Source organism: Rhipicephalus sanguineus, chromosome 2, assembly GCF_013339695.2.
Source record: "Rhipicephalus sanguineus isolate Rsan-2018 chromosome 2, BIME_Rsan_1.4, whole genome shotgun sequence".
NCBI lineage: Eukaryota > Metazoa > Arthropoda > Arachnida > Ixodida > Ixodidae > Rhipicephalus > Rhipicephalus sanguineus.
Genome location: NC_051177.1, coordinates 188506340 through 188521636, shown reverse-complemented (window position 1 = coordinate 188521636; position 15297 = coordinate 188506340). Strand labels below are relative to the sequence as shown.

At 47.4% G+C, this 15297-nt stretch overlaps 1 protein-coding gene across 1 annotated transcript in view; it reads left to right on the top strand.

The window, feature by feature from the left end:
- Positions 1-15297, top strand: part of LOC119383932 (ubiquitin-like modifier-activating enzyme 1) — a 233146-nt gene that overhangs the window by 106656 nt on the left and 111193 nt on the right. The gene's annotated exons all lie outside the window — the stretch shown is intronic.

Here is a 15297-nt window from a genome sequence, read left to right as displayed (position 1 = left end):
ACAGTCTTTCGGCTGCAGGGTTCCCCAACTCAGTCTTGACTGCTCTTCCTGAAACCCTCCGCTAAAAATTGAAACGTGGGACAGGATGCGCAACTGCAAAGGATCACCGGAAGACCCTTAGGCCACAGGTTGTACAATATGGTCATATAGTTTCCCACTATCTTAAGAAGATGGGAAGTAGGCACGGTGTCACAATTTGTTTGTCTACTCCCAATAAGGTGGGAAAGCTGTGGCCAAGCATTTGCAACACCAGTTAATGTGGATGCTGGAAGAACCACAAAACGCTGTTGGTCAAGTGTTCCACAGCAGTGGCGTATTGCATTCCCATGTCATGTGGGATGTTCTACGTTGGCGGAACTGGGCACTTTGTCAATCACCATTTGGGGGAACACGCATAAAAATTGCAAAAGGTAGATTACAAGTACGCACATTTAGTTGCTCATGTCAGCAAAATGTGTGGCCCGGTTTAAAGGGACGACGGTTTGTGATAGGAGTGAAGGCAGCACTGCACGTATCAGTTCAGAAGCCTATCATATTAAGACATTTGATAAGTGCACTAGCACCATCTCTTGCCCTCTTTAATGCTGAGTTTCATCTTCTGGATGCGGCTGTTACATCTTGGATCTCAAAGGAAAATAAAAATAATGTTTTTGTGTGTTAAACCTTGTTTTGCATCCCTCTTTTTTTTTCCCATGCTTCACTCTGGCATATATAAGGAGTGTCATTCTGCCATCAAAGGGGCCGTGCGACACAAATTACGCGTGTAGTTTTCATTGCTTCTTCTCGAACGATGGAATGCACTGATTTCGATCATTCTTTCTGCATTCACCTCAGTATTCAGCATTACACGCACTACAGCACTGCAGTTTGCAGATGAAAAGGTGTTCCAGGGCCCCTTTAATGCAGTTGTAGGTCAGCGCTAGTGTGTCCGTGTCGTCTCTAGTGCAGTGGTTCTCAGCCATGAATGATCTGGGAACCCCTTGCAGTGAGAGACAAAGGGTCAGAGTAATATATTAACACAACATGCAGCTGAAACAGGTGGCTTTTATTTCTCCCTGGCAAAGCATGGTCAGAGTAATGTGCCACGCCGATTCGATGTTAACAGCTTGTTAACAAGCTGTGCTGTCTGCAGCCACCTTCAACCTCTTTTTTAACAATGTTTGTTCTTCAAATATTGAAAGCTAGAGAAAGTGTGCTCGCGCACATATGCCGACGACAACTGCAACAGAAGCTTTGAAGCCATCTGATAGAGAAGTGGAATTATAGGTTAGCTTTGCCGCAGTGCACAAGTTTTACGCGGCGAAGCATACCACAAATTAAAAGGGGCCGCTGTCGCAGGGAATAGTCAGCCTCCAAAACATTTTTTTTGGACCCGTTGGGGTCCGTGGACACCCAGTTCAGAACCACTGCCCTAGTGGGTGTGTTCGCGCGGTTACTCGTCAACAATGAACCAACCTGCCCAAGAGGAAGTATCGACGATGTCTCGTTTTCTGTCTTGGCAATTTGAACATTGCGCGCGTTCTTGCTGTTAAATGGGAAAGAGAAAACGATGAAAACAAGAATCTACACAGTGATCAAGGCACAGACCAGTGTGCTTTTAATGACGGGAGTTCAACAAAACAGCGCACAATGCATTCGCACTGGCTTTCCAGGCGAAATTAACCGACCAAACACAAATGATTGGAAGCAGCGACGCAATAACCCGTCTGCGGCTACAGCCTGTTGCCACACTACAGCCTGCTGAACGGCAAGGAAACGATTGCGGATCGTGTTTGTCGCAGAACACTCTAACATAATTTACTAACATAATTGGCATGTATGTACAGTACGTACTCGTCCGTAAACAACTGGAAGCTGCCGATGCAGTCGCTTGCCGTTTGCAGTCGTTTACACGTTGCGAAAAGAAGCCTCAATACAGGGCATAACGACACCGGCTGGTTATCTCATAGCAATGAGAGTTCACAAAACGAGAAGCACACATCGTGTTCATACCGGCTTTGTCATCGAAATGACCGCATGCCCGTGTGCATGGCGGATGGACGCGTAACAAATGGCAAACACCTCCTCACACGCAACGACATCGAATGATGACGGGCCCGACAGCGACCGAGCTCTTTTCCGACGTTCGTATGTTCCACGGCGAAAGGAATGTTGATATCCGAGGCTTTCTCTTCCACACAACACGGGACAACACCTACCGCGTGCTTTCGGTTTTCACCCTGACTTATCTCGCTATCAAACGGGCTTCAGGTGGAAAAACAAAAACAGAAAAAAAACTGCCGTGACGTGTATAGTGACGTGAACGCAAAAGTCACGTGACCAGGTGAGGCACTTTAGGGACTAAAACGGCTAGGGAAGTTCGCGCATTTTGGTACCTAGGCCGCGCGCGGTCGTCCGAAAAAGCACCTAGCTTCGCGCGCTCGTAATAGTTCACGCCGTGACCGCGCCGCGGCGCTGCAGTCGCCGGCTGGAGTTGGTCGGGATTGTAAAAGCGCTCCTTGGCGTGGGTCTCCCCTATTATGGCACCATTTTGAAAAATTCTCATGGCTACGTGCTACAGCTTTGAGTGCTCTAACTCGAAAACTACAGAGGTGGCTAAAAACCGATTTCAGTTATGATATCAGCATGGCAAATAACATCTGCATGCCAAATTTCATCACTTTATCTCCATGAATAACAAAAATAGTTTTCATTGCCATGCCCTCCCCTTGACTCTTCAGAGACATCTGCACGCAGCGCCATTCTTACTTTTAATGTTTATGCTTGTAGTCATTTTTGAAAAACCTGTTTGTAAGCCCGCAGTTTGCTTCTGTCCAGATTAGTTTGTACTTAAAGTAAATCAAAAAGATATTACCTTGCAATGCAAAAGAAAAAGGGGTTACGCTACGGAGTACCGCATGCATCTCGGAATACTTAAAAAGTACAATGGAGCTTCTGACATAATTTTTAAAGTCTGCAGACTCTCATACCTCCCAGATTTTTCGGGAAACTCGAATTTTGACCATTTTTTATGGTTGTAGCGTTGACAGGAAAACTGGAAATCACAATTTCTGTGCGCTGTCTGGTCACATTGACAAAAATGCCCTCCAATTTGATCCTGGCTTTTGGGGCACCCATCGCCCGTAGGCATGGGCGTCGGCAGGATTTTGGCTTGGGGGGGGGGGGGGGGGGGCAAACCCGTTACGTTGCCGCGGGGGGAGGTGAAATAACAGTGAAACTCCGCAGCGTCCAAAAGACATCACGCAGAATAGAGAAATCTTTCTGATCTTAAGGGTTATAAAAGTTTCAGAATATTTATTAACGCACATGCATCACACCAACAACAACAAAAAAACACTCCGACATCAAGATGGAATTTTGAAAAGTTTTAAGACCACGATGGACAATGCTGAATGTTACCGCTGCTTAGGCAGAACACCTTGATTTTAGACTTTCCGGCTACAACATGTACTATGCAGTTCGATGCAGTTCGACTGATTGCAGTCAGAAAGTTTTCGGAAATTCAAAGTGTGTTCTTCTATAGGCTTTTCGCGTGTACTATACAGTTAAACGATGTTGCGAGGCAGAATTACCAAAATTTCGTACATGCTTGAAACCTACAGTCACTCAGTGCCTGTAAGTGCGAGCGGCATGCATCTAGGCGCGTGCATAGCAAAGTGTTTTACAACTTTCTCTGCGAAAGCTCTTTGTCCCTCCTCTTCAATTTTTTTCACGATGCAGCGAAAGCATGCAGAGTCCAGACAAGCGGTCGTCCGACATCGTCGAACGAAGCCACGTCTTCACACGCCGCATTGTGCTGAAAGAACGTTCGGGACAACATGTTGTCAAGGGGAAAGTTATGAGCGTTCGAAGAGCACAACAGATGGTGGGATAGATCCCCTCAGCAGATGCAAGAAGATCGATCAGGTCTCGGTTGAAGTCTGTGTTCATCCATCACCGACGCCAAAGTTCCACTTTGCAGTCGAAGTTGTCAAAGTCAAAGTATTTATTAACAGGCTTGCAAAGCTGCTTCTTAAAATCTTCATTGGAAAGCTTCCTCAATGCATTTGGATGTAATAAGAGTAGCGCAAATGCGGGAGTATTACGCTCTCCAAATTTTTCTTCCAGTGCTGAGAGCAGAGAGTCCAAGTAAGGGATGAAGATGTTACGGCGGTAGTATTCTTCCGGAGTTCCCAGAGTGTTTGGCCTGTGCATTTGGCGCGCAACCATTCGCGGCACACTGACTTCTGCACCAAGCTGTCCTGCGGTCTCCTCGGTCTCAGAATAAAGGTCCCTAAACACTTCCGCTTTTGCCCCGTGCTCGCCATTTGTTTCAGTCAGGAGTCTCATATGCTGCTGCACCTTTAAAATGTCCATCTCGGGGCTTTGCAACATGTTTGTCACCGGTTCAAGGAGAGCAGAATATCTTGCGAGCAGCAAATGCTACCCGGACTTGTTGCACGCACTTACAATGTCTCTCCGAAGGAGGTCCTCACTGATTTTTATGAGCTCGTTTTAAATACTCGCTAATGTGTACTTTGCGTTTTTGGCGCTATTGTCGAGATGTGCTTGTAGCGCGTAATCCCCATCGTCGACGTGAAACCTGAGAAGGTCCTGAAAAATCCCGCTTTGTGATTGTTTCCCTCGCAGAGGCAAATCATGCATGCCTCAGAAGAGCACAGCCGCTGTAATCGAGACAAGTTTCTGCTTATTGTATTCCGCTTCTTCCTTTGCGGCTGTGTCGAGCTGCAGTGCGACATCGGTTGCCTTGTTAAGCAGCCGAAGGAAGTTACCTCTCCTTTCAATTGCATCTTTGTGCCATTTGCACTTTTCATGCTCCTTGGCGGACTCGTGAAACTTTTTGTACTTGGTGAAAGGAGTGACGATAAAAGCTCCTTGTCGTCCTTTCCCCATCACTGGCTTGAAAGCGACACATTGGCGGCAGAGCGCACCTTTAAGCGCACTGGAATATGCCAACCACAGGTACTGCGATAGCCACGCTGGTCGAAATGCCCTGGCTTGCTTCAGCTCGGCAGTGTCTGCTTTGAAATTGTATGTATCTGGAGGCGTCCAAGTGCTAGTTATAAGTTTCCGTTTTAAGTCATTGTCTACAACAAGGAAAACGGGAGAAATAAGTGTTACATTAGCTGGCCTCGGTATGTAATCGCCGTATCATTCTGCCAAGAATATTTACTACATTTTTTACTTAAAATTGTTACTGTATACATAAACGCCTGACATCTGTACGTGCATGGCGCCGCTATTAAAGCGTATTATATGCGGTTGGTACATGTTTACTGCTAGGCTAGTGGCGCTTCACGTGATATGTCGCAACTAACCCAGGACCATCCATAATTTAGCGAACGTTATTCAACCGAAGTTGTGGAAATATTTTACCAACCTTCTATGTGATCGTCACTACACAATTCAATGCTAGATATGCCTTGTTGAAACTGACAGTCAAATTTTTATAGCATTAGTCCTGCCAACAGATTTGCAAATAAGTTAAAGATATGAAATTGTACACTCCTTTTTTGAGAACTGGCACAGCAACTTCCATCCATCTTTGCCTTCGGACGCGATTTTGGGTGCGTGACAGACACCGGGCTGAGCTCGTTTAGCCTGATACTTTGGCCACAAAGCTTGCTAATAATATTGCCGGTAATTTTAACGTTACCGAAAAAAGTGCCCTTTGTCAACTGGAACAAAACACGGAGTCAATGAGAAACTGCCCGCATATTTTCGAAACTAAATATAGCGGTACTTGTCGCACCCCCTTGAATTCCCGGTTAACTCATAATCCGATGACGGTGTAGTATTCTGCAGTGTGATGAATGAGCCATCCTACATGAACAAGGACGCCATACTCCTAAGGAATTTTTATTTCAAGCTAAGACGGAGCATGCTGCAGTTTCCTTGTGATGAGTACGTCTTCATGAGTGCAACATCTGGCTTCCCTGTATGAGCCCGACAGGCCCACCTACTACGCAATGTTAAAACTAAAAGGCTAGCTTTTTATGAAGCTAGCCTAAATCTGGTTTACCAACTGAAGGGCCAAAACAAGGAGCACACTAAATAATTAACACAAAAGCATACCTGCCAACTTCACAGCATGAAAATTCGGGAGACCGCCGAGGGGGGGAGGGGGGTTCTTTTTGCATAGCGGAAATTACTGAGACTGGAGATTGACATCAGAAAAGGGTAAGGATGTTTGTTTTGAGCTGCTTGAACCAAACTTCTTTACTTGTGAAGGCATCTGGCAGTTCACAGGCGCACATGGTACAGAATCCGTACTTGTCACCTTTCCGTGAAGTCGCAAAGCACGGAAACTCAGCTGTGTATGAGTCCAGAAACACTTGCAAGCACTTCTTTGATTTTGACACCGTCATTGACCTTCTAACTGAACTCTGGAAACACGCAACCCCCACGGCAGACGGCGTAGCGTACAAAATGTGGGGGCCAACAAGGAGACACAAAAGTTCTGGCTAGGCTCAACGGAAACGATTGCCGCAAATGAACTGAATGGTGGCCAGAGCGGCAAGATTGCGACACGCGGCGCTGTTTCTCCCAAGCACGCTGATATAGAGAGTGCAAAGCACAATGGGGGCCGCTTACTTACCGCCGGTCTGCCGGCCACCCCTCCTTTGGAAAATGCTCGACAGTCTCGCCGTCTCGTTATTGGAGCGCCCGTGCAGCGCCGCAGCTCTGGCCGCTGTTCACATTTGACGATCTTTTTCCGTTGAGACTGTACCTTTTCCCTTGCCTTCTTTCGGTACAGTGGCGAACACTTCTCGTGGCCACCCCTCGCCCAGATGCGCAGTGCACTCAGCGGTACTCTGCGATATGGTTACAATGAAATAGAAGTGTGGTGGTGAGTGCTCTTCTGCAGCACCGCCACAGCAGGAAAGGCTGGTGTACGCGCACGATTTTAAAAAAAGAGAGAAAAAAAAAACCCCACCTCTGCTGTGGCGGCCACTTTTCGGGAGATTTGAGATGACATTCGTACAATCGGGAGATTATGTCCAAACTAGGGAGTATCCCAGACTATTCGGGAGAGTTGGCAGGTATGCAAAAGGCATGCATGCTGCAGGTTAATGGACCAACATAGTGGGACATGATAAAGCCGGGACCACGCAGAACAAGGTGCTTGTCCTCAAAGAGTAAAACAAACAAAAAAAAATCAACTTCGAATGGCTTTTTTCCCCGAACTGTCGGTGTGCCCAAAAGTTTTGTATGGCAAAGACTGGAGCCGTACTATTTGCTGTGATGAAGCTTACCTGCGAGAGATGATTTGAGGGTGCAGCCGATGTCGAGAGGGTGCCTCGATTTTGGAGGCTCCTCAAGTTTGTAGGAAGTGGTAGATGTATCTTCGCATTCGGGATTGTGGTCCAGCTCGGAAAGTTGTATCTTCTTCATCAAACGTGTCGCAACGTCAGTATAAAATTTTCTTTCAAAGAAGCTTCTGATGTCCATTTTGGCTTTGCTGTGGCACTGTACAACAGCTCCACGATGCTCACGGACGCAAGCTCACTTTGGCGCAGGAAGGCTGCAAGATTCCCTAGCAGAGCGGCACTTTTTGTAGCGTTAGCTACACTGGCCTAGCCGAGCCAGTTTCGCGTGCCTCCTCAAGAGCCGTGCTGTGCATGCGCGAGGATCAGTGATGTCACGCAGCTGGCACACTGGAGCCGGCACTTCCCGCGCACTCTGCCGCCACTGCGCGTGACTCGCCACCGCCGGTCTGTGCTTTCCAGAGACAGTGACGTCGTAGCCGTGGCAGACGCACTGACGCCGGCGCGCGCACAGCTATTCGCCTTCGCTGTGCAGTCGCCGTCTGACACTGCGCAACTCGCTGCTTGATAGCGCCTCTGACTGGTGTTTGCCAGTGTGGCAGAGCCATGGAGAAGGAGAGCGCAAATGCTGCTCAACAGCGCAGAAGAGCGGAGAAGCTTAACTCATCGGATCCTGAAGTAGTTGCCCGTCAATTAGCGGTTGAGCGTAGCAAGCATGAACAGAAGAAGGCTGAACGTGCTGCAGAGACACGAAAAGCTAAGAATAATCAGCTGAACCTCTGCTAACGCTACGTATATCTTGGCATAGCCGAGCTAAGCCACTGCAACATTTTTTCTGTTCTGTTGGGTGCAAGCTTTTTTTTTTAACCGTGGCGGGTACACATTGTAGCTGTGAGTAGAGAGGTTGTCAGAGAAGGGCTTTCGAGAAATAAAAAATCTGCAAGTTGGCTTTCTTCTAGAATGTTTCCCATGCGAATCCTCTTATTCACAGTCTGCATTCCTCGTTCTAAGCATGTTCACCCCTCCAAATATTCCAGCGAAAGTGCATGAGAACCACTAGCCCTTCTATAAGATTACTGCATGAATGTCGTGCCTCATAAGCCGCGTTTACCGAATGCAACAGAACGCGAGGGCAGCCGCATCACCTTTCTGAGTGCATCACCAGTAATGCGATGCGATGCCGTTTCTCTCGAGTTTCCCTCGTTTTCTCCCCCCGCCGCTGCCCCTTGGTGTTGGAAGAGTGTGCTCGACAATAAGACTTTGCTTCGTTATAGAAAGGTTCCTTATCAATAATTCGATGATGCTTAGATTTCTGGATGCTAGAAGAACTTTATTTTACATATTTACAACTGGGTTAGGCAGCTGAGGATGTTTCGTCCTTCGTTGTTCGAATGTCTCTCTTCTCTCGTTCTTGTTAGCGGTACAGTCCGGTTCAGCAAGGGGCAGTACGAGCCTGGCCGTCATCCCTTCCATGGAACCATCACGCAGGTGTCCCAATCGCTCAACCTCCCGCGTGGGAAGGCAGGTGTCGGCCAGAGACCCTGCGACGATTCGGGCGAAAGGGAAGATCTTCAACATACTCTAAGCAGCCACGACGAAGGGCCGTCGTTACTCTCCCCTTGATTTAGGGGCTGAACATTGGTTCTATGGATTTTACCCATCACTGGTGTTGTATCGCCACCGGAGGCACCGCCCGGGGAAAGAAAGGAGGGCGGCCTCGCATCGGAGCGCAAGTAGAACACGTCAAGCCAGGCCGGGAACGAGGAGAGGACCCATCTTTATTCACAGGGAGTGTATAACATTGGTTATAGGAGTTGGTACATGAAATGCCCGTGGTGTGGCGCTCTGCACCACACCTTATGAAAGCGAAACTGGTAAAAGCATGAATGCGCGATACCGCAACTGGCACTGGCACCATAACCAAAAAGAAAGAGGAAGAATGGGGGAGTGGGGGAGCTTCCTTCTAAAGGGAGCCACAAGTACGACTTCAGGCGTCACGAGAGGTGGCAAATGCGGCTAAAGCGTTTGCGACCGTGGCAGCAAGCAAATCTGTCGGGAGGGAAGGTGGGGGGGGGGGGGACGTTGAAGGTTATTTTTGCAGCCATTGTTAGAATCACGGCTCAGCGTCTTCAGGGAAAAGTGGTGGGAAAGGTGAAAAGCAGAGGAGAACGAGTTGAAGTTGGTCTGTTGATCTCCCTGGCCCTTTCTGCTGGACACGGCGGGGGTCCGCGGAGAGTCTAGCTGGTTTTCCGTAGAGTCTCAAGTACAGATTATCGTATTCACCGAAACCTCATTCCTTGCAGTCATGCAGGGCTTAGCTGCTTTATGAAAATTATGTGGAAAAAGAAAATGTACATCGCGCAACCAAACGGCACCTTCCATCCAGAATCTTCTGAAGTACTGAAGCGCAGAGAAATGTGCCTTCCGAATACATTTACCACCGTTTACGGAGCGGTCTGTGCCCGTTTTTGTTGAGTTGCTCAGCACCTGCCGTTAGGCCAGACCATGTCTTAGCAAAGAACCCAGGCGTAGCTCATGTGGGGACAAAGAAGGTTGTCTGACGAGAAAATTTCAGTTTCTTTGGAAGAATACCAAAGCAGAATTTGCAGGGGAAAAGGCTTCCACAGGTGGATGGCTTGAATTTGCCTCTGTTGGTGCTGGCTACTTGCGTTCTCACAGAAGAAAGATCACTGGAAAGGTTCCCCGAGTTTTTTTTTTTTTTTTTTTTGACGGGTCGGGATTGAAAGGGTACGTTCTGGAAGGTCTCTGGTCACCCATGTCAGCAGGAAAATAAAAAAGCACACATGAAGGAGGGGGTCTTTGGGGATGTGGGCGACGGTGGGAGGGGGGAGGGCTGGTGCCGCTTGGTGGGGGGGGGGGGGGCAAGTGCCCCTTTTACACCCCCCTGCAGATGCCAATGGATAGTAGGGAAACCATGCCTGTGTTGTATGGCCACTCTAAGCTGGGTATGGATGAATGGATGGATGCTATGAGCATCCCCTTTATCACAATGTGGGGACCTGTGTGCCACCAAGCTTGAAAACAAAAAGCAATTCTTTTTGTTTTAAGTTGGCATAATGCCCTGTCTACTTCAACTAATCGATCTTCCTATAGAAAAAAAACAGACCACAAATTCACAGCCCAACTTTCTGCCCCTTAAGGCAAATTGACCTTACTTTTCCCACTAGGTATTTTTGTCCTTTCTCCCTATTTTTGCACCACTTATTCTCCAACTGTCTTTTAGTTATTTTTTTCATGGACCTGTTTACCTTTCCATTGTTGTCCCTGAAATCCAAGGCTTCATGTAGGCTAGTACCCAAACATACACCTGGATGGATACCTTCACAATCAATAAATGGGAGGACCTGGCTTGCACTCCCCCACTCCCCTTTCGGAAATCTGGATTTAGTTTCCTTGAACTGGAAGGTAGGGACTCTGCAAGAGCCAAAAACAAAAAAGTTATGCAGCTAAAAGAGTTTTTAAGATACCAAGCTCATTTTCTCACAGCTTTGAGGTTCTTGTTTTGCAAGTGCGTGTACCAAACTACCAAAAAAAAATCACCTCATAAATAAGAAAGTTGTACATGAACACCATGTCCTCCATACACTACCTACTGTGAAAACCGGCATATGGGTTACACCCCCCCACCACTTCGACTTTGATCTACTAAATTTTAAAGAGAAAAAAAGTACATGGAATGACCAAAGTATGAGGAGGCACCTTTGTCATGAAGCAAATGCAATTTCAAATGGTGAACAGTTTAAATGATGTTTATTTACATGTGTGCTTACGCGCAGGTTCCACATGGCAGAACTCCGAAAGATGGGCTCAAGCATTATCTTCGTAAAATGTCGCAGCTGTCTTGACATTTTTAATTTGGATGCAGTCTGATGTGAGCGCAGCTCCCGGATAAACTCTGCAACCTCCATGAATGCTACAGTGAACTGTCGTCAGCCACCGGTCGAGAATAAAAAAGAAAGCAGCTCATAGCCCAAATAGATTTATAAGACAACAACAAAAACGCAAAATGAGGCCGCCCACGGCACAAGGCTGGTAGTGTAAACAAAGTGAGGTCGATGATTGTGATGGCGATGGAGGCGGTTGACTTCAGTTTCCCATAGTGGCAGACTTCTTTAAGTTTTTCTGCCAGTGACCGGTATTAAGACCGGGTCGACTTTTTAGTAAGTTTTATTTTAAATTTGACCTATATTCCGGTTTTTACAGTAGCTTTACGAGCAGTACTCACGAGTGTTTTTTCATTTCAACTAGAGCTGTGCGAATAGCAAAATTTTTAGTGCAAAGCGAATTCGTATACTAAAATGTGAGTGTGAATCGAATCGAATATTTTTCTAATAGTTGTCGAATATTTTTTAATACTTCCTAGCGAAATTACAGAGAAAAAGTTGCAGAAGATCTCTAAGCATATCTTTATGAGATATCAACATGAAAGCTTTTGGCTAGGTTGATGAAACGCTGGGGGTGGTGTTCCCTAAAGTTGGATACTTCTGTGGCATTTGCTCCTCAAAAGCGGATGCACACAAACCTGTGCCAATGGGTGCGCACTCCATACTGACTTCACGAGCCGGGCGGCTGGTGACCCCAGCTTCGGAGAACAGTGCCGAGTGCATGAGTGGGACTATTTCTTTAGTCGTGGAGGTGATCGGCTGCCGTGCTTCTGTCGTCTAGGCGGAGCTAGAGCCCCTCCATCACGTCTGCTGCCGCTTTTTTGGGTAGCATGTGTTGTCGCCGCAGCCAATTTCCGGTTCCGGAGCTTCCAGAAGGAAGTTCTTGAACCACTTCTTTCTGCTTTTTCCTTCCATCTTGTTTCTGCACACGCATGTGCACACGCAAGAAAGTAAATATTTGCTTCTTTGTTTCGCAAGTGTTGTTGTTTTGAGGTTCATCCTAAACTGCCTACCGCTGAGTGAGTTTTCGCTTGGTGTTTCTGCGTTGTGGGGTATAGCGAGTGCACAGGGCGGATGCATCAACTGGAAGAACAGCAGAAACATCATGGTGGCACTTCGGCTTCCGCTAGACGGGGAGCCGGTGTAAAGGGAGAGGGGGAGGATGAGTTGGCGCTACATAACCTAGCCAGCGGTCAATGCATGGAGGGGCTTTAGGCGGAGCCTCTCCGGACTTCTTAACCCCTTCAGGGTTTTCGCCGTACATGTACGGCAGAAGCTTCCTGGTACCAAAGGGTTCTCGTCGTACATGTACGGCATAGCGTTTATTTTTAAAACAGGCGCCTTTTTCGATCATTTCTCTTGCTTGGCCTGTGCTTCCACACTTCGGGAATACGTGTAATTTTTTTCATGTGCCGATGTCTCTTCGTTGTATTTTTTTTTTGCTTCCCAAAACGGCGCGCCGCCTATCGCTTGCCCATCCGAGCGCGTTCGCGGTGCAGCTGCTTTAAAGTGCGCGCCCTTTTCGATCATTTCTCTTGCTTGGCATGTGCTGCCACGCTTCGGGAATACGTGGAATTTTTTTCATGCGCCGATATCTCTCCGTTGTTGCTTTTTTTTATGCTTCGCAAAATGGCGCGCCGCGCGCCGGCTATGGCTTGCGCAACCGAGAGCGCCCGCGGCGCGGTTGGTCTCAAATGCGCATCTTCTCCCATTTCTCTTGCTTGGAATGTGCTGCCACGCTTCGGGAATACGTGTAATTTTTTTAATGCGGCATTGTTTCTCCGTCTTTTTCTTCTTTTTTTGCTTTCCAAAGAGGCGCGGTGGCTTAGTCTCGTCAGAACGCGCGCACGCGGTCCGGCTGGTTTCGGTTTCGTCCTACGGGTGGTTCTCGCTTCTTGCGCCCGCAAAGCTGATGGCTGTTTGGTTTCTAATCTCTCAAAGGGTGACCGCTTGTTACTCTCTCGTTTATTGGCGCGCGATTACATCTGTTTCCGTGCGGCGCTAAATTACACAAACAACGCCGCCGTGATTGCGTTTCCTGTTTTGGGGTCTCGGAAAAACTAACTACGTCTTGTTGCCGATAAGACGAAGTATTACTGTAGCTTTTTCACTCGTTTTGCTTTCCGGATGGGCGCACAACCATAGTTTTCTTCTGTGCGCTCACTGACGCAGTTCGCTTACGCTATGGAAGCGCGCGCTGGTTGCGCTACTGCCGGTGAGTCGAGCAGCGATTCTTCCGATGCGGACTATTCCCCAAGTGCTGATTCAGAAGCTGATTCGTTGGATTTCATTTCGTGAGACGAGGATTTTTTGACGAGTTCAGACTCCGATGATGATTTAGGAGCGACATCTGAAACGCGTGCGCGGCGAGCCATGCTTCAAAGACTATCACACGCTGAAAAGTTTTTAGTGTTAGATCACGAACGTTTTTAACCGGAAACGTACTGTGGTGCGCTTATTTTTGTATGTCTGTGAGCTATGTTTAATACAATGCATAATTTTTATTTATAAAAAACCGTGAAGCTTTTTTTTTTTTTTAGGATTCTGCTTGATTTTACTATACGAATAAACCATATGTATGTAACAACAAAACTGATTTTTTGTCACTTTACGGTCACGAAAAAATATTTTAGACAATTTGTTTCTTAAATAGAATCGTCTGAAGAATTTATTTCAGCACTAAAAAAATTACACATTTTTGGACTGGATTTCTCGAAAAAATTCGACCCTCAAAGGGTTAAGTTGTATCTGACTATAGTTGCCTTACAAAGAATGAGGCAATGCAGAGGCCGAATCGTATTTATTTACATGATTTGGTGCAACCAATTTGGTGTCAACAAAATTTTGCACATGAAAGAAAAGACACTATTTCCTTAACCTCTCCTCCTCCAACTTCTGTGGAGGCCCAGCTGATGAGGCGGGCAAAGGGGCGCTCTCTTCCATTGCGGAGTTCCTAATCTGCGCCATAGACGTCACTGTATAGGAACATCTGAAATTTTGGACGCTGAAACTCTGGCGTCCGATGTTTCAGACTTTCCGCCCAAATTTCAGGTCCGAAATGGCATTAATTAAAGCTTCCACTTCTGCAGCATCTGTCATCTCGTAGGTTCGAACCAGCACTTTCACGAGTCAATCTGTTTGTGGCCGTAGCAGAGTCCGAAAGGCGGCTTTGCCGCAGTGCTATGAAGTATATCGAAAATTTGAAAGGGCCACTGTCATGGCACATTGCGGCGATGTCTTTACGGATAAGCACCGGAAATGCACAGAAACGTGATTGTGGCAGGCGGCAAAAGTGCTCAGCCCTTATGATAAGCATCTTCAGCTAACTGCTCAGTAGTGCATGTGAACTAGCCGCGCTGCTGTTCACACTGCTTCTTTGTGCGAGACCGCTAAGTGTGCTGCACAGACCTTCATGAATGAAAGCAGCTCGCCATCGCCATGCCTGTGTGCGGTCAGGAAAGGAGTGGGCATTACGAACACTTTCATGAAAAACACGGGCATATGGTATAGCAAGCGCCCTGGCAGTGTCGGCGTCAGCTTAGCTCGTGATGTGCTGCACATCGTTGCTAAAAACGGTTGGCTTCACGCAGCACTAGGGACTAGGCTTCACTAGGAACAATCGGCTTCACACGGCAGCGAATGCTGCGTATCGGCGGAGATTCAGCAATGCGTGTGTGCATTGGGGAAAGCCGGTAGCCGGTCTACAGTTCACTGTAGCCGGACGAGTCGTCCGCTCTTCTGCTGCAGTCTTTGTGTTCCGTGTCATCATTTCTAAATGCTCCATGCGAGAAAGCCATAATCTCTTCCCTGCTTTGCTGGTATCAACGGCGCTCATCATGAGACGCAAATTTGCAATTGGTGGTTGGCACCAATTGCAAATTGGTGCCACCACCAATTGCAAATTTGGCAGCAGGTACCGAATGTATTCACGAGAGCCTGGCCACGCACCAGTATGCCTGATAAGTGTAGTGGGAGGCATTAAAGCTATCGAACGTGGCTGAGGCGATTTGACTGCTTGAGTGGAATAAAGAAAAAAGCATGAATTCGTTTTTTGGAACTGCCCGATTTTTCGGATGATTTTGCAGTCCCTATAGGGAGCCAGAAAAAATCGGATGTTGACTGTA